An 18,293-nucleotide genomic window follows, 5' to 3' on the forward strand; every position below is an offset into this window, starting at 1 on the left:
TACAATACCCTAATACCGCCTGGATGTGAATTGTGGTGGGGACGTTAGGGAGATAAGCCATTTTGTTTCACAGGCTTCATTTTGATGCCCAGAAATATTATTCCCGAAGGTCTCATTTTGCGATGTGTCAGCCGCGATATAACCCGATACAGCTGCCAGGCGTAGACATCTAATATAAGGCAAAAATCAAGTAACCAACTTCTTGTCCATATCTGAGCTCTAGAAGGCTGGGACTTGAGCTGAAAAATAAAAGTTATCTCTCTCTCTCTCTCTCTCTCTCTGAGCTCTACGCAATCCTTGAGAAACAAAATGGCGCCACTCAACCCAACAACGGTGTCACTACGTCGTGAACGTGCTTGTATGGAGGCACTCTAGGGGGCGCTGTAAGCGCCTGCTGCCTCCTTGCGGCATGCAAAGGCTCCTCTACCGGGCCGATTACATCCTCCGCCGTATGTATACGGTGCCCCCCGAGGCTACAAGCGGATTTCTGTTTACCCCGTAATGAGCTGACTGCCGCGCATGCGGCAATTGCCAGTTCGCCGGCACACGCATCACCGCATGGTAGCATCATCGCCTCGCGCATGCAGGGATCGTGACTGCTGCCCGCTGACCGCATGCGGAACCCTGCAGGAAGGAAATATACCCGCGCATACCCGCCCGCTTGCGGCGCCGAACGAACGCTCGCAGGTATGCACTACTCAGCAGGCGAGCCCTTATGCTATGTGTATACGGCCACAGCGCGCGTGCTCGAGCGTCCTACTCAGCCGCGCGCGTTCGCGCATCGCTCATCAGAATGAATGACCAGCCGACTGCTGCTCACCTCGTCGCAGTCGAAGAAGGCTTTAGCCGAAGATTACTCGGCGTAAGCACCTCCCCCTCTAATTCCACCCCCCCCCCCCCCCCTCCCCCAATCCCATCCTGTGGAGTTTATTCTCCCTCGTGCTTTTATTTCCATCCTGTTATTTTTTTTTTTCAGCCTCTTCCGTCTTCCATATCGTCTCTTCCAGGTTTAGGAAGCAATGTACAAAGTCTAAGGCAGAGCCTGCGCGTGCCTTGCGCAAGTTCTCTCTTCCTCTTTCCCTCATTCTCCTTCTCCAAAATGAAAGACACCACGCACATTCCGGCGGGCGCCCTTTCTCTCTCTCTCTCTCTCTCTCTCTCCCCCACTCCAATCACTACCACCTCACAGGGGGCACGCGCAAGACAGAGGTGAGCGCACAGCGAACTAATACAGTAACAGGCACAACACGCTGATCGACAAAGCAGCAACAAAATAATGGATGCTCGCATGCAAGCAGCGACCACGGAGCAGGAAGACGAAGCCGCTGCGCCGCGGTGGGCGGGGGTGGTGGTAGCGGACGCGGCTGGTCACGCTTTCTTCCGGAGGTGCCGTGACCCATTGAGCGACCCCTCGAGCGTGCCAGCGCCGACTTGCGTTGCGGCGTCGTTTCGCTGCCATCTCTGTGTACGCTTTTATCTCTCTCTCTCTCTCTTTCTCTTTCTCTCTCGAGCGGTCAGGTGAAGCGTAATACAACAAAGCTCTGTACACTGGGGCCTCCCGTCTGGGGCCGAAAAGGCGTATTTAGAGAGCTATTCCTGACCTGGAGCCTCACTTTGCTTCGCCGCGCTTTTTTTTTTGTTTTTGTTTTTCGGACCCTCGCCTGGGCCTACAGAACATGATGGCGCCTCCCAAACTCCTCCTCTATACAGGAGGTGGAGTTGCGCTCGCCCGCTGTTTCTTCTGCGAGGGAATTCCTTCTGGCGCGTGGAGATGTAATTTCCGAATCACGAAAAATGCATCCTGCCGCTCCGTATCGAGAATGCGTTGCAGCATACGCGTCACCAGAACGCGGTCCCTGAGGAGAGTTTGGGCGGCGATACGATACATGCATTTCTCCGGATCTGTTCGATTCTCAGAAGAAAGCGGATGGCATCTGTGCGAAGCACTAACGCGAGTCTTCGTCCTGAAGGTCGAATTTCGGACGGTTGAAGCTTCGGGCTAATTTTCCCTGCCAGTCTGTTTCGAAAGAAAATTTACTATTTTGGCGCGAGGCGCCTAAAGGGTTCTCCAAGCGAGGCGTCTGAAAACGACGCGTGAGAGGTCTGGGCCTCTATAAATGCTGTCTTGGACAGAGCGCTCGAGACAGACAGCTACACAGCGACACCGGTGTATAAATGGAAAGTGTAGCTGAGACAGACGGCGCCGCAAATCCCGGTATAAAGTAATCGCATTTAGGTGACGGCAGAGTTACAAAAGGCTCTCAGGCGCGGAAACAAGATGTATGCGGCTCAGTGCCAAGAGGGCATTATTCGCAATCTGCACGCCAAAGAGGCGCCACATTTGTCACGTTTCGCGCCAGCACGTATCTTCAGTGTGCAGCGCCTCTAAGACCAACGTATCGTTGCAGCACCGGCAACACTTTTTCAGTCGACAAGTATACGTATGCGCGATGGTGGTCTCTGCAAGATTTACATTCATCTTTCAGCTCCGGCCCCGTGTATGCATATGTACACAGTGTGAAAAGTAAACGTTGGATACAGGCTGAATAAGAATACACATGTGAAACACGAATTTAGTCTTTCTCCGTGCCAACAAGAATGGCAAGCCGCTTTCACCGTGATGACTCAAGCGCGCCGCAACCGCGCGGTGTATAATTCCTCGCATAAAGGCGGGCCGACCGCCCGCATCCGGCGCGGTCATGCTTTCTGCATGTCAGGTGCGCGAGCTGCGTGTTTCAAAACTGCGCCCATCCACTTTGCGTCCACTCCATTAGGAACCGTCGCTGGCCGCGAAACGTGGATTGATGGGTGGGCAAGGCGACCATCAAGCAAGCAGGCGGGCGGGCGACGTCGGGCCGGATATGACGTCATAACCCATTGCTCCCCCCCCACCCTCTCCCTTTTCTGCAGTCCACGCGGAGACGTCTTAAATTGTCCTAATCTACTCTTGTCGGCTTGTGCCGCGGCCTGCTAAGCTGAAGCAATCTCTGGACCCTTAGGTTTGTGGCTCGGCTATGGGAGAGATGTTTTTGGCTGATAAGCAACTACTATACATTAACGCGCGCGGGCAAGCCGTGCGAAAGCCCGAGTCCTTGAGCAAGTCTCGCGTCGTCTGCAAGCACGCAGACACTCACAGGCTTTCTTTCCCTGTCTGTGCCAGAAGACCCGCAGAAAAGGAGGGTGGGAACGAGAACGCCGAAGAAATGGTCGAGGCAAGAACGGTGACGTAACTGCGAGCACTGACTTAAACTAAACTCGATCGGCAGAACCCGCACGCAGGATCTGGAGACACGCAATCACTGAATGTGGCCGAGAAATCCGCTCCGTCGGCTACGCCACCTCGCAATAGCAGTTCGCGCGATTGCGAAGGCTCAGATGTGGCGGCGCCGGTAACGCGTAAAGAGAAGTAATACCTTTACCCAGAGTGCCCCTTTGATTTTTTTAGGGAGGCCTGTTGAAGCAGTGGTTAGCGGCTTACCCTTTATGCCCCGCATTAAACTGGTGAGGGTCTGTCCTAGTCGGTAACTAAGCTAATTAGATTCGTAACTTTTATATTTTAATGTATTGGATCGTGCGAACCTTAATTGAAATTCGCTCAAAAAATGAAACAGGTAGCCTTCCACGTAAACTTTCACATTACAAGAGCAGAGGTGTAGCAGATTGTGGGTTTCTGAAAAAAAAAATTGACTGAATGAATGATTTGTCTTCTTGATTAAATGTTGGATAGCCGCTAGTCAGAATACACTGGTTGTTGTACGTGGTTGCGATCAATACTAAATCCAGGTCCAGCTTCGCTTACGTTCGAAAGAGAGAAGCATTGATTAAATGAAACTCAGTCTCACGGTGGTAATGGCAAGCGAGTACTACACTTCAATTAATGTCGAAAAAAATAATACTCTTCAGAGGCGTATCAGCGAATGCTGATTTGTAGGCAATACACCATGTATTCACCCAACATGTGCATGTTCCTCGCTGCATTTCTGTGAGTATTATCAGGGCAATTTAAACACGTATATCAAATCCTCCCACAAACGACTTCAATCATGGAACGTCAACGGGCTCTCCAGCTGGTCCGGTATACAGGGTGTTTCACCTAAGACATTATACAAGTTTTAAAAACAGGATTTGTCAGTTACAAATGCGTTTTTTTTTTCGCATATCATTGTCAGCGGTATAATACATAATAATACAGCTAAGATGTGCTAATTAGTAGGCTGGTTAAATAATTCTGAATACTTTTTTACTATTACTGTTCGGCTCCTTAATTATTGAAAGCAGTGTAGTCACCGTAAGTAACATGCATATAAGTTGTTAGAATTTCGAAAACTCTGTTACCCTCGGTGGTGTGCCCCCATGAATATTGTTTATTTGGACGAGTTACGTGCTCTGGAGTGGTTGCTTTGCCTGCAAGCCCTCGAAAGCGCATGCATTTTGGCATGATGTTGCCAGAATTTGTTGTGCCACAGCACTGAGGATAACCACGTTTCGAAATTCTAAAAACAGATATGGATAATATTTACCGTAGGCTACACGCTTCTTACTAATTAAGGAGCCTAACGGTAATAGTTAAAAGGTTAACTATTGAATATTAGTTAACCAGCCTGGTAGTTATCACGTATTAGCTGTATTATCATGTACTCTATATACCGCTGACAAGCTATGCCGAAAAAAGCGCTCTTGTAGCTCAAAAATACTCTTTTCAAGAACTGTGTAAAGCCATAGGTGAAACAATCTGTATATTCCAGTGGAGAGGGGAAGTTTGTTTGGGAAGGGGGATGCGAAAAAGAACCTTTTACTTCCGCTGAGAAGTGTGCCACTTTTTCTACACACTGTTGCAACTATGTGCACTCCTAGTAATGACCAGTAACGCGTTCGGACACTGGCTTATTTATTTTTTTCCTTGCTTTTCACGATTTTTTTTTTTTCGTGTTCGTGTCTCTCTTTTTCTTGGTCCGTCGTTTTAGTTGCGCTGTTTCGTTCCTTAAAGATGCAATACCAACTCGCCCACTATGCTATGCTGCTACAAGTTTTCACGATTATTTGCTGATGGGGAGAAACCACCACGCAGCCTATAGTACAGACAGCGGGCAGCATTCACTCGCTTCTGAGATAGGCACGCCGCTGGCAACGACGAAAATGACGTGACGGTGAGATTTGCACGGACAGCGCTAAACGAATAACAGCGTACGGAAATCGAATGTATCCCATCAGTGACGTGTCCACGCACTGCCATTCTCCCCTTCGAAAAGGAGCGTCAATCCTGTCAGGTCAGAGCGGCCTAAAAAGCCCGGCCACTTACGAAACACATCAACCGGAAGTTTATCAAGCCCGTAGACAGTCTTCTGTGCTTCTTTTTTATTTTGTTTCGATTTCGTACTTGCTCGTGGCAGCTACGCGTTAACGCCAGAGCGCATTTCAGGGCGCCTATACACAACGCGATGAGCAACGAACGCCGCGACGCATTGGGGCCATCGCGTCTGCCGACGCACAATCGAGGAGCGCTGCATGGAAGAAGTCGGCACAGAAGAAGGAGCCTTTGTGTGCAGATCAAGGTTGACGGCCTCCCCCCCTCCTTTTGGCGTGACGGACAACAAACACTTCTCGATCGCCTCGTCGCCGGGCAATACGCACGGAAGGACGACCGGCTTCTCCTATGCGCAGTCTTGCCTGCGCTTCCTCGGCAGGCGCCTCGGGCCATAGGCAGGCAGGCAGACGCAGACTTACGTTCGTCGTCCTCTCGTTGGCTCTCTCTCCCCCTCTCTTTCTCTCTTTCCAGGCCGCTTTGCGACCCGCGTCGTTCATTCTTCGTGTTTTTGTTTTGTCTCCCGTGCCCGCAGATGTCGGAGCGGGTCTCGGAGAAGACCGATCATCAGCTTCTAGGGCGGCGTGATCTATATAATTAGGCGCCGGGGAAGGAGGAAGGGAGGAGGAGGAGAGAAAAAGCAGAAACGAAGAGGAGCGCCTCGCGGAAAATTGGTTCCACCGAACAAATGGCGTTACGCGCGCTCCTGCAGGCAGGCCTACGCTGATTATAGCCCCCGGAGGTCAGTCGCAAACAGGTTCTGTCCACATCGACACCTGGAAGAGAGGAGACGTCCTGGACCCTGTATGGATGGCGTGGCGGCGCGGCGGGATGCTGGAGCGCCGAGGGGATTCGTCATCTACTATGACGAAGACTCGTGTCTCCGCGCCGCGGGCTTTGTTTTGCCTGGTGTGATGGGAACCCGGTGCTGGGGATGAGAAGCGGGAGAGGGCGATCCGACAGCTTCGGAGCTGTTATGGGTCTGCATCTCTGAGCTGTTGCGACGACTCGGAAGGGATGGCGACTCAAGGTGGTGCTCCTGTGTGGCACACACATATGGGACGCTCAATGTTAAGAAGGAGCTACGTTTTCTTTTTTTTTTTCGTAACTGTTCTGGTTCTTTTTTGGACAAATTCGTTCTCTGAAGAATTGAGAGCGATTTTCGGTGAATAGGCAGGTCCACTTTTCGTGGCAAAAACAAGATTTGAAGATTTCAAGCTCGTAGGTTCGTGGAAACCAGGAAGTAGACGTCCACAGACACCATGGTTCAAATCGCTTGTTGAAAGCTTTTGTTGATGCAGCTGCTAAAGTGAGAGAAAAAGACTAATATACCGGACGACTGTATCCCAGCAAGCCGCCTTTTTCACTGACAAGTTTTAGAACCATTATTTGTCGTTATCATCAAAGGTGCACTAAAGAGGAATCTGAGGTCGTCTTTCTACCGCGGGAACTCGATCTACAAGTTCTGAGCATTCTTAGAAACTTCCAGTTATAGTCCTGTGCAGCCGATTTCCCTAATTTGAATCGCATTAAGCGTCCCGGCACGCGCCTTTATTTATTTATTTATTTATTTATTTATTTATTTATTTATTTATTTATTTATTTATTTATTTATTTATTTGAACTCACCGCTGACGGTAGGAGGAGTCAACCAACCTTTCAGCCAGTCCCGTGGCGGCTTGCCGCTCAGCCATCGGCGGAGTGATACGCAGCGATAGGCGAATGCAAAAAGTCCACACGTATTTTAATTCCGTGGGCCCAATTTGCAGCTATGTAGTCTCTGATGGATCTATTTGTTCACGGAAACTCAAAAAACAAAATAAAAGCGAAAGCGAAGCCGCCACGCGACTGCCTGAAGGGCACTCCATGCGTTGTTAACTCCACCTACCTTCACTGGTGAGTTCGAAAAAAAGCGGGAGCCGGGACGTTTAGTCCACATTAAATTAGGGAAATCGGCCGCACAGGACAATAATTCGAAGTTTCTAAGGATGCTCGGAACGTTTAGATCTAGTTTCCCCGGTAAAAAGACGAGTTCAGCTTCCTCTTTAGTGCACCTTTAAGCAACTTAGCATAGGGGTGCACGAACTATATTAACAGGAGGGAATAGCCCCTTTTAAAGCTTTGCTATCATTAAGCAAGCTTATGTACAGTCGGGGACAAATGTCTCTGCACCGCGTGCTACGAAACAAAGCCGGTAGCTCTATCGTTATCGGCCGGCGGGAGACCACACTTGTGATGGTAAAAGAACGCGACCTTGACTTTCACCTTCACAACTGTGGTCTCCATCCGGCGGCTGATAACAGAGCTATCGGCTTCGTTCACGTCGCCTTCGGCCCACAGACTTTTGTCCCCTACTGCATGCGTTTCTATGCATAGCGTACTGCGCACCAATGTGGCTTTTCTGTTGTTGCTAGGCCGCTACTGCTCGTTTCAGCAATGTAACTCTCGGCTGCAACGACGCATTTGCATTAAGGAGCTTGTCCCAGTTTTGTAACATCTCATTCGCAGCAATTAAACTAGAGCTGCTCGCTCGCGCAACTCTAGCGGGAACACCATCGAAGCGAGCATCTAGCGAGTGCTCTGATGGGGCAACAGGCAAACGACTGTAATGGCGGTTTACTTTTTAGACGCACGATCTGACTGCCTTTTCCGCGTCTTTCTGCGACAACGCGCCCAGCAGCCATGCCGCGGCTTCCGACGCCAGTGGTCTGCAGCTCCCGGCGATGTGCTCCCCGTAACTCTCAGCGAACGCAACGAGGTACACGAGGAGCTGCGAGTTCTTGCGTTTCCGCTAACTTTCACGGCCTCGTAACTTTCGCACGCGAGCAGTAAACTCGGGTGATAAAAAAAAACGGCAACAAAACAAACAGGAGGAAGGGCAACGAAAGTAAGAGGCAAAGAAGGTGAAGGAATGGTGCCGGAACCGGAGCCCTCGCTCGGAGTTTGATTTCCGGATCCCAGATAACGGCGTTAGCGAACGTCTTAGTTAATTACCCCCACCCTCCGCCCCAGCTGCCTTCCCGTTCTCTTTGCGTAAACAGAAAAGCGCCCGTGGCGGGACCCGCCCGTGAAGGGTGCGAAGACGAAGGGGCAGGCTTTCCGCCAGGCCGGGCCAAGCCAGTCACCGCACGGCTGCCGCTGCGAGGCGTGCGAGCTCAGGGCGTGAGAAAGGGTGAGGACGCGAATCAAGACGCCGATTGGACGGCGCCGCCATGTCTTGTTGCTTTTGATCCCTCTCGCGACTGCCGTGTGCATCGCGGCTTGGCCGTTGCCTTTGCGGCCGGCGAAACGCTCTTTCTCTGTAGTTGTGCCACTTGCCCCCTTCTCCTGGTAGAGAGGTTTCTACCTGGAGCGGTGTTACTAGCGGCCTCTATCGACGCCTGGGAGAAGCCGCGATGCCGCGCTTCGCACCCGTTGCCGTTCGGCGCGTGCTGCGGCAGAGGAGCTGCGCGCGATTTGAAATTGCCTGCGGTGCTTCCTGACCACGGGGAAAGTACATGGGAATACAACAGCGCACACACAACGAAACAAATTTGATTCGTTCGTTCATTTGCTCACATAAGAGGAACGGGAGCGGCTCTCGAGGTCAATGGGGTCAGCATCGCAGAAAACATATTTACGGACGGAGGTTACGCCGTCTCCGTGCACCGATCCCTCGATATACATTACAAACAATGCGTCTTTTATTTCTTCTTTGTCCATTTTATATGCGTTTCATCTATATGAACGCACAAAAAAAATTAACTTCAACACAGCAGTTCTCTTACATTGACACAATGGAACCGACGGTTTGGTTGACGTCAATAACATCAAAGCGGAGCTTTTATGGAAAACAACATTAAAGCCTGTCGACTTACTCATTTATGTGCGTGATGGAGTTAGGGTGAGTTTGTCAGAGCTCGGGTTTTGGACAGTTTTGAGTTAACGCTCTACGAACTACTCCCATTAAGAGGGTAAAAGAATGTTACATCGAGACGGCCCCTAAATTCGACTACGTGCATGGCTCTTCTAGGAAATTCGAGCGCTTGCAGGTTTGAAGCCAGTTGCTTATCTATCTATCTTAATTAAGCTTACTTTTGACGGTGTGGTCGGTATATGGCTTTAAGAATCCCCCCTGACAAGACATAGGCGAAGCGGGGCACATCTACTGTAACGCACCAACGGACAAGTGAAAGCTTCAGCTCGCTGAAAAATACCGGCTTTCTACATGTCGACAGTTAAATGCGTGTTAAAATCGACTCTCATTTTTCCAGCGTTGAGTTATTTGCCTCTCGATTAAAGGTCCTGGTAGTTATGACAAAATTTCTTGGTCTCCAATTATGATCAAGTGATAGGCTATTAGCTGAAGTTACAGTCATGCGAGTCTGTCGAAGGCCTCTGTTCAAATTCGTTCCCAGTTCATGTTTTTCCGGGCAAGACTTTCAGACCGGATTGAATTACAGGCCCATAAAAAAGGCTTTTCATCTATGACCTTCCTCGCTTTGAGCTACACTTGTTCTTCATTACATCTCGTGTTCAGGAAATGCTCTACAGGGAACCTAATGGCCGCGCACATGTTTCTGTTTCCAGAAAGAAGTCTCTTTAAAAGCTTCCGACACACGTCCGTTTTTCAAGAACGCTGACCGGCGGGTTCCTGCTCCGATCGTCTAAAACCTTTCACTCCCTCGATTGAAATTCATGTCGTACGCTCGGAAGTAACAAGGGTTGGGCCGTAATAAAAGGAACAGATTTGCAGGCAGAACTGCTGTATAATGCACGCATGACATCATAGTAATGCACCGACGCAGTCATTAGCAAGATTATGCCATCTCAAATCTCTTACCGGAGCTGCTCTTTCCTGACCATTAGACTTAGAGGAGTCTAAGTGGCTGCCGGCTCGAGAAAGTTCAGCCGTGCACTCCCGTATTTTATTAAACGAATAAGTAGGGGGCGCATATTTGTTTCAGGGAATATGGAAGGAAGCCCTTAGCGATGTTCAGCCCACCGCGCTGCTATCCCAGGTTCCGCTTCGAATTCCGCGAAGCTCTGAAGTGGCCCGCAATGTAATCCGGCCCGCTCGTGTCTCCCTCCGTACATACGCAGCTATGATCCTCCGAAATGCGCGCACTGCCATCCGCACTGCCTTGCGCCGTCGCCTTCTTTTGCGGTCCCCTCCGTTTTCCTAATTCGAAACCTCCTCCGTCTCTCTTCTCAATAATTTACTCCTCCCGCAAATGTGCGTGCCTGTGGATTACGCAAATGATGGCTCCGATGAGGATGCAAATTTTAATGGGAAGTGACGGGTAATACGTTATCGTTAACCGCTTGTTTCCCGGTGAGAACTGTCAGGTGCGCTCTCGAAGCACCCGAGCGCGTCTCCACGGTATTTCCAGAACGGCCTTTAGGAGGACATTAAATTAGTCCTAATTATTTTTTTTTCGCTCCATTAAGAGGGGGTATATCACGACCTACTCTGGTGGAACGACGACGGTTTATCAGGATTATAATAATTTATCTCGAACACCGAGAATGCGGGTTTAAAGCTTCATTATCTGTTTTTTAAGTTCCTTTTTTTTGCTTTCGATTATAGTTGTTTTTTTCTCTTGCTTTCTTGCCAAGTGTGTACCCAAATGATGCTCTCTCTAAATGTGTCTTAGATATAATTTTAAACAAAAGCTGACAACTAGTACGTCTCCTTTTAGAAACAACATTCTTCGTGCGTAATATTGCTAGATGGGCGAGTGTTAAGAATTCTGGTTACGAATCAAATATTTGTTGCTCGGCTCCTACCCGATAGGAGAAATACATATTCTGTAATTTCTGAATATTGGGGAAGGACTGAATATCACCGAATTTCACAGATCAGATCTTTTTTTTTTCCCACAATCCGCTCCATACTTAGCGCCCACGACCATAGCACTCGTCCAGTCGCCTTCACAGTTCTTTAGCGTAAGGACTGGCGTCTCAATTAGCCACCTGTTATATGCCGTAGATACTACATGCCGAATTTCTCGCGAAGATGCCGAAAGGGGGCGAAGGGGAGGTATGACCAGCAGGGCAGGCGAACGTGTAAAAATGCTTCCTATTGCACTGCGCATTGGGGCCCCGTGCATCTTTGACGTGCGCGTAACGGCAGGCGTGACGGCAAGGGGAGGGCCACTGTCACTAGCCCAAAAAATAGCCTGGCCGTATAGTTTCGGTTTCGAAGCTTCGCCGCTTGCTCGACGTGGCGGCGGCGGTGGCTAACGGCCGCACATTCGTCAACAGTGCAAGCTATTAGGATCGGGTGAGCGTGGTCGGGCCGGAGAAGGGACGAGGAAGGTGGGAGACGGGGTTACGAAGGTAAAACAAAGAAAACTTTATACAGGCTATTTACATGATTACAGAAGAGCAACTGAGAGGGACTCTCAGTGGAAGAGGACTGCTTCGCTAGCGGGAGAGCACACTGGAGTCCTCAAAACAACTCCCGTTAAATAACGCACGGATTCCCCAGATCCCTGTCTGGGGAATATAGTTCGAAGGATGATGTCCAATAGCATGAGCAGACGTGGACTCCGGAGGTACCACCCACGGCTGGGGCGGCGACGGGCTGTGGGGTCTCTCGCAGCCCGGTTGATGGGAGAGGGTAGAGGCTCAGTAATCAAACACTGCTGTCTTTCACTAAGCATACTACCACTCTGTTCGTTGACCCGAGGGTCGACTCGGCCACGGAACGCCGCCATCGTCGCCGCATCTTCGGCCTTCGGCGGTCTTTGACTTTCGCCGCTGCGACCTTGGTCCCACGGTCACGGAAGGTCGCTGCCTTAATCCCCTTAGGCAGGAGGGGAGGCATCACAGGTCCTACAGCACCCCTTTTTGAGCTTCGCCGCTACCGCCATGTTCCCACGGTCCTCGAAGAGAGGGGGGGGGGGGGGGGGGGGGGTATCCCAAACCCAACAGCACCCCCGCCACCAGACAATGCGTCCGGAAGATGAGCCGCTCCTACGCAGCTCGGCTGACAGGACGTGCAAGAGGGGGCTCTCGTTCCACTCTTCTCCAGGCCTCTCTTCATCGGCTGTTGATGTCCAGCTCTCGGAATTTCTCTGGAAGGCGAGCCAAACGGAACCACAAACGCCAAGCCGCACACAACAAAAGCAAGTGCCGTCTGTAGCCCACTCGCCCCGCCAGACCAAAACCAAATCAAAACTGCTTATGCCTAGCCATCCCTCTAAGTAAAATCTTAAATGAAACAATTTTCCTGAACGAACACGAAGTGCGTAGCCGATGCACGGTTCAGGTGTTGGACCTCTTCAAAGTGTTGTCATAATGCATGACACTTCAAGAAACAGAGGGAAAATTAGAATGGGTTTAGAATCGGTCGGACAAATTGAAACGATTCTCGATGTCACCCGGGCAGGGAGGAATCAACCGAGAGGGAAGACAGAGGCTTTAATTTTGCCCCAAGCTACTTGCTTTAAGTACGACAATTTCCCATGTCGTCTTCCTTTCGTTCTGCATGGTAGCAGACACGACATAAATGTGCGAAACTTGCACAACAAACTTGCAGAAGTGGCATACTGCACAACTTCATACGGCTACACAAAGTAGTACCTCTAAGAGCTCACACGAGCTACGCTACAATGTCCAAGAGCGGCTTCGCTCGCGCCTCTGCGTCAGCGGACACTAGCGTATAACAAATGCTGCAGATAACCCTACTGCAAAGCTAAATTCGGCTGAAAAGGTAGCCTCTCTGGGAGCTCATGCCATCTACCTTGATGGCCAAAAGTGGCCTCGCTCGTGCTTGAGTGTCAGCGGACACTAGCACGCAATAATCGGAGCAGTTTAAGCTCACGTGCCAAACCACGAAACGGACCCAACAAAATTACAGCTCGAAGTAATCTCGCAACACCCACAAGAGGGACTACGCCACATTCGCCCATGAGTTACTTCGCTGTACTTTCGTGCCTCAGCGGGCACTATCACAATTCGCAGCGCAGCTAAACTTATATACAAATGCCTGCTGCACGGCAATTCGCATCGAACCTCAACTGAGTGATGCCGTCAAATAACAAAACATAGATAATAGCGCGGGTGAGATTACAGCTCACAAAGGAAATCGTTCGCGCTACACTGAACTGCGCTATACAAAGGTTACGTAAAAGTAAGCGTCGTCAAGGCTACATTACAACAATGAAAGCTATCGAAAAGTACAAAATTCACTCAGGTACAAAAGCTCAAAAGTTGGTTTGCTTTCATTTTTCTTTTTACAGTTGACTAAATGAAAAAAGCAAACAGTAAATACATGGAGCACTTAGCCCCGGGATTGCGCCTAGACACGGTCATCTGATTCAAGGAATCCACTGGTCCCTATTCTTCAGACGCGCCCTGCGGGGTCGCGGTCGGACGGCAGGGCTACCAGTTAAGGTTTCCAAAAACATGTGGGGCTGATTAGTTCCGCCTGTGCTAGAGCGGCGCTTCCCCTTCTCTTGGTTCCCTGCATGCTCCGTCCCCCTCCGACCCGCGGGTCCTCTGTGGCGCTCTTTTGCGCGGCGACAGTGCATCCTTCTCCCTAGCACGCCGCCCGCGTCGCATGCCTCATAATCCCTGCTGCGGTCCCACATTGGAGCCGGTGGCTTACGCCCTACATAGGCATGCTTAGTTAGCTTGGCTTTTATGCGGTGCCCATGAACCCTTGAGCGCCGCGATTGCAATTTTGCAAAGTTACGGGGTTGGGCGGTCCTCAAACTCGCGGGCTTTATGACCTGTGCCGTTTTCATTTCCGCGCAACCGTTCATATTGCTTTTCTTTGCGCGCCGCCGCTTCTTGGGAACTGTCCCAGTGGGTCTGGATCCGTTACGCGCGTCTTGAGTAATCGCGGTGCCGTCATAAGTTACGCTGCCGGCCCTTGCCTCAGTCGGCCCATCAATTCCCGAAGGCCCATCGTGTTTGCGATTTTTCTCGCCGCGCAGCGAATCCAATTGCGCTTTGCAAAGAGCGCCAGACGACAGCTCACCTGCACAACCGCTCGCTCCCGTGACCTCTGCTGTTTCCTCTGAGCCCAACAGCTCGCTGTCCCGAATTTGGCGGTTTGGGGCGGCGTCATCAACATTCTGGACTGCAGCGACAATCTCACTGGCATCGCTCTTTATATCTAACGCTGCGCTCTGACTTGGCGCTTCAACGTTGATATCTGGTAACTCTCCGTGGCGCTCTTTCCCGGAAAGCTGTCTTTCATTGCGGCGGCATACAAGCTCAGTACCGTATTTCTTCCGCCGAACCTCCGCCTCATTTGCCATAGCGGCAACTGTCTCAGCGCTAGAACCAGCCATGTCACTCTCTTTCTGACTGTCTGCAGTTGCTACCAAAACACTCTTGGTGCTTATGCTATGACTGGCGGCGTTGTTACTCTTTTTGTCTGCCTTTAGACCTATACTTTCGGTCCCTGCTCCTGCGGAACTGGCAGTTATTTCTGGGCTTGACCCTGCCCTGTCACTGCTCTCCTGAGCGACTCTTTTGTGCGTAGCGGACCAAGCGGGGTTCGTTTGTTGGTCGCTGACGCACTGATGGGAGCGCTGCCCGCTGCCATCACCACAGTCTGAGTCGGCCTCTACACGAATGCCGAAGAAGCGAAAGAGGGCGCTTTTCGCTATTTCATAATTGTCTACCTCCTCGTCGGACAGGCGCGCCAATACGCCGCCGACGTCACCAGGGAGAATGGCCACCAACATCATCGACCATTCACCCTGGTCAAGCTCCTCCTCACTACAGATCCGTTCAAAGTTCTCGAGGAAAGCTCTGAAGCTCTCCCCCCTTCGGTAACTCCTCAGACGATCTCGAGCCCTTTTCCATTTTAGAAACTGCATCTTACGCATGAGCTCCTGCTGCTCTCGTTCCCGCAGTTCCTCAAGCTCAGCGCGTCTCCTACGACACTGCTCCTGCCATTCTCTCTCTTGCTCCTCTCGGAGCCTTCGTCTTTCCTGCTGCTGAAGCAGTTCTCTCTCTTCTTTCTCCTCGCGGAGTTTTCGCTTTTCCTGCGCCTCTCGCTTCTCTCTCTCCTGGAGAAGCCTCCGCGTTTCTTGCTCCGCTTTTCGTTCAACAATCGTCTCCCACGTCTCGTCTGCCTCCTCGACTGTCACCTCCTCCGCCCGCATCACATCCAAAATCGCCTCTCTCGTTTTAGTGGGGTCTAATGATATGCCCAGTTCTTCCAAAATTTCAAGGAGGTCCTCTACCTGGAACTTCTCCATCGCGGAACGCACTTCGTGCCGCTAATCCCTGCTAAAACACAAGCCTCAGCTTGAAGCGAACAAAACACAAAATTGCCAAAATCTTCATCTCCCAGAAATCCAAAATCCCACTACTAACATCTGCCTGTGCTAGTGCGGTCTGGCGAAACAAATGGCAAACATCGGGCACTCACCCTGCCGAGATACAGCTGACGCCGTCAGTCCCGTAGCTGCCGGGGTCCGTTGGAGCCGGTGACCTGACGCGTCCATCTCTCGGTCTTCGGAAGCGTAGCTTGGCGTAGCTGATGCCGCCAATCACGTAGCTGCCGGGGTCCGTTGGAGCCGGTGACTTGACTTGGGCATCTCGAGCAATTCAACTGTTGAGACGTAGCTTCTATCTCACCGCTGGCAACCAGTTATTAGGATCGGGTGAGCGTGGTCGGGCCGGAGAAGGGACGAGGAAGGTGGGAGACGGGGTTACGAAGGTAAAACAAAGAAAACTTTATACAGGCTATTTACATGATTACAGAAGAGCAACTGAGAGGGACTCTCAGTGGAAGAGGACTGCTTCGCTAGCGGGAGAGCACACTGGAGTCCTCAAAACAACTCCCGTTAAATAACGCACGGATTCCCCAGATCCCTGTCTGGGGAATATAGTTCGAAGGATGATGTCCAATAGCATGAGCAGACGTGGACTCCGGAGGTACCACCCACGGCTGGGGCGGCGACGGGCTGTGGGGTCTCTCGCAGCCCGGTTGATGGGAGAGGGTAGAGGCTCAGTAATCAAACACTGCTGTCTTTCACTAAGCATACTACCACTCTGTTCGTTGACCCGAGGGTCGACTCGGCCACGGAACGCCGCCATCGTCGCCGCATCTTCGGCCTTCGGCGGTCTTTGACTTTCGCCGCTGCGACCTTGGTCCCACGGTCACGGAAGGTCGCTGCCTTAATCCCCTTAGGCAGGAGGGGAGGCATCACAGGTCCTACAGCACCCCTTTTTGAGCTTCGCCGCTACCGCCATGTTCCCACGGTCCTCGAAGAGAGGGGGGGGGGGGGGGGGGGGGGGGGGGGGGGGGTATCCCAAACCCAACAAAGCCTAGCTGAGCGCCGCTTTCGGACATCGGCCGACGCGTCGCGGGTGAAATCTAAAGCCTTACATAGCCGGCTTCGTTCTCGGCGTCTATGAAAAGTGGTCCAGAAAAACCTCGATGACGTCATCAGCAAAGTGAACTTTCTTCCTAAGGCGCGGGGAATTGAACCAGAAACTTTTTAGATTGCGAGGTGGGCACAGAACCGATCGGCGAATAGAATTGAACCTAGAGTACGCGTTTCCTTGTGACTGTTTGCTAATGAGCAGGTGTGTAATTAGAAAGGAAAGCAAAACTATAAATTAAAAATTAGTGCTCTCGCTTCTAAACCACTACTTCTAAAACTACTACTACTACTACTACTACTACTACTACTACTGCTACTACTACTACTACTACTACTACTACTACTACTACTACTACTACTACTACTACTACGTACTATTAGACTACTTCTATTTAGAAGTAGTCTGGCCCTACCGTCCCCATTGCGCATTGATCTTGTTTAGGGCCGCATATTTCTTCCATCATGCCGAAACTGGGCGCTAGTCACGTGCTCCTCGTCGTTTCGTGCGATGGAGCTGCCAGTCATGCCTCAATTCATGGATTCCATTATGACACTAATTTTGCGCGACCTCATCACAGGCTGCATACTGTTATGCTAACCGAGTAGTAAACATTTGAGTGCACCTCATGCTTTTTGCTTTTTTGTTTGGAAGGGTCAGTTCAGCTTCATTTAATTATGGACACAAAACGGTAGACCTTTCTTAAATTAAAGCACAATGTTTACCTATTTGTCTTCGCCTGAATTTTTTTTTTTTCATACTGAACAGATATTCAGAATTCGATTCGCTATCCGGGGACATTTTTTTTTTTCATCATAGTCGTGTTTGATTCGTATTTGAAAGTTTCACTGTTCGCACACTTTTAGTAATTTTTTTTTTTTACCAATCTGCAATATAAACTTTAGCCGTTTCCCCTATTCAGACTAGGTTTCAGAAGTTTGCTTGTGCAATTTCTGTGTTTTCAATCTGGCTAGTGAGTAAATAATGGCTTCGCGGCTAATTTCAACGGCAATAATGTGTTTTGTGTTCAAGATACTTAATTAGTTACTTATGTCCAATCAAGACACGGAAGGATCAAGCAGTGGCATTTTGCGCTGAAGCTGATTCCTCCCGTGGAAAGTGAATTTCGGCAACGCTTGTGCTAAATAAAGCTTGACATATCGCACCGAATACTAGCACGCGAGGAAAAATTCAGTAATTAATTATATGTCTCTGGCTAGGTAGCGCGCTTTCTCAACCAGCTAACAAGTTCTTTCTTCGCCCGTTAACCCACGGTTTCCATCGGCTCTGATAAACCATTGACACCATTCACCCATTTCGACGAGAATATTCAAGTTGGTTGCGGTCTATTACAGTGTACACAGGCCAGAAATGAGGCAATTTTCGGGTCGCTATTGCGTTGTTTTTTGTCGATTAGCCGTTCCTTTCGCCTTCTAAGAGCGATGTGCCTTTCCGCAAATTCCAGACGGGTCGAGGCGTTACTTTGTGCAAAGGGTCGCGCTCATGCGGCCTGAGGGCCTCTTCCCCGGATGCCAGTTTGTATCTTGCGTGTTTTGTGTATACAATTGTGGACGACGCCAAGTCAGGCTGGCTGTTTGCGGGCGTGTGTGTGTGTTCAGTTTTGTATGCATAATGACATCGCCCCCTTGGCGCC

Source organism: Amblyomma mixtum, chromosome 6 (genome assembly GCF_055824585.1).
Source record: "Amblyomma mixtum isolate Tamu chromosome 6, ASM5582458v1, whole genome shotgun sequence".
Lineage (NCBI taxonomy): Eukaryota > Metazoa > Arthropoda > Arachnida > Ixodida > Ixodidae > Amblyomma > Amblyomma mixtum.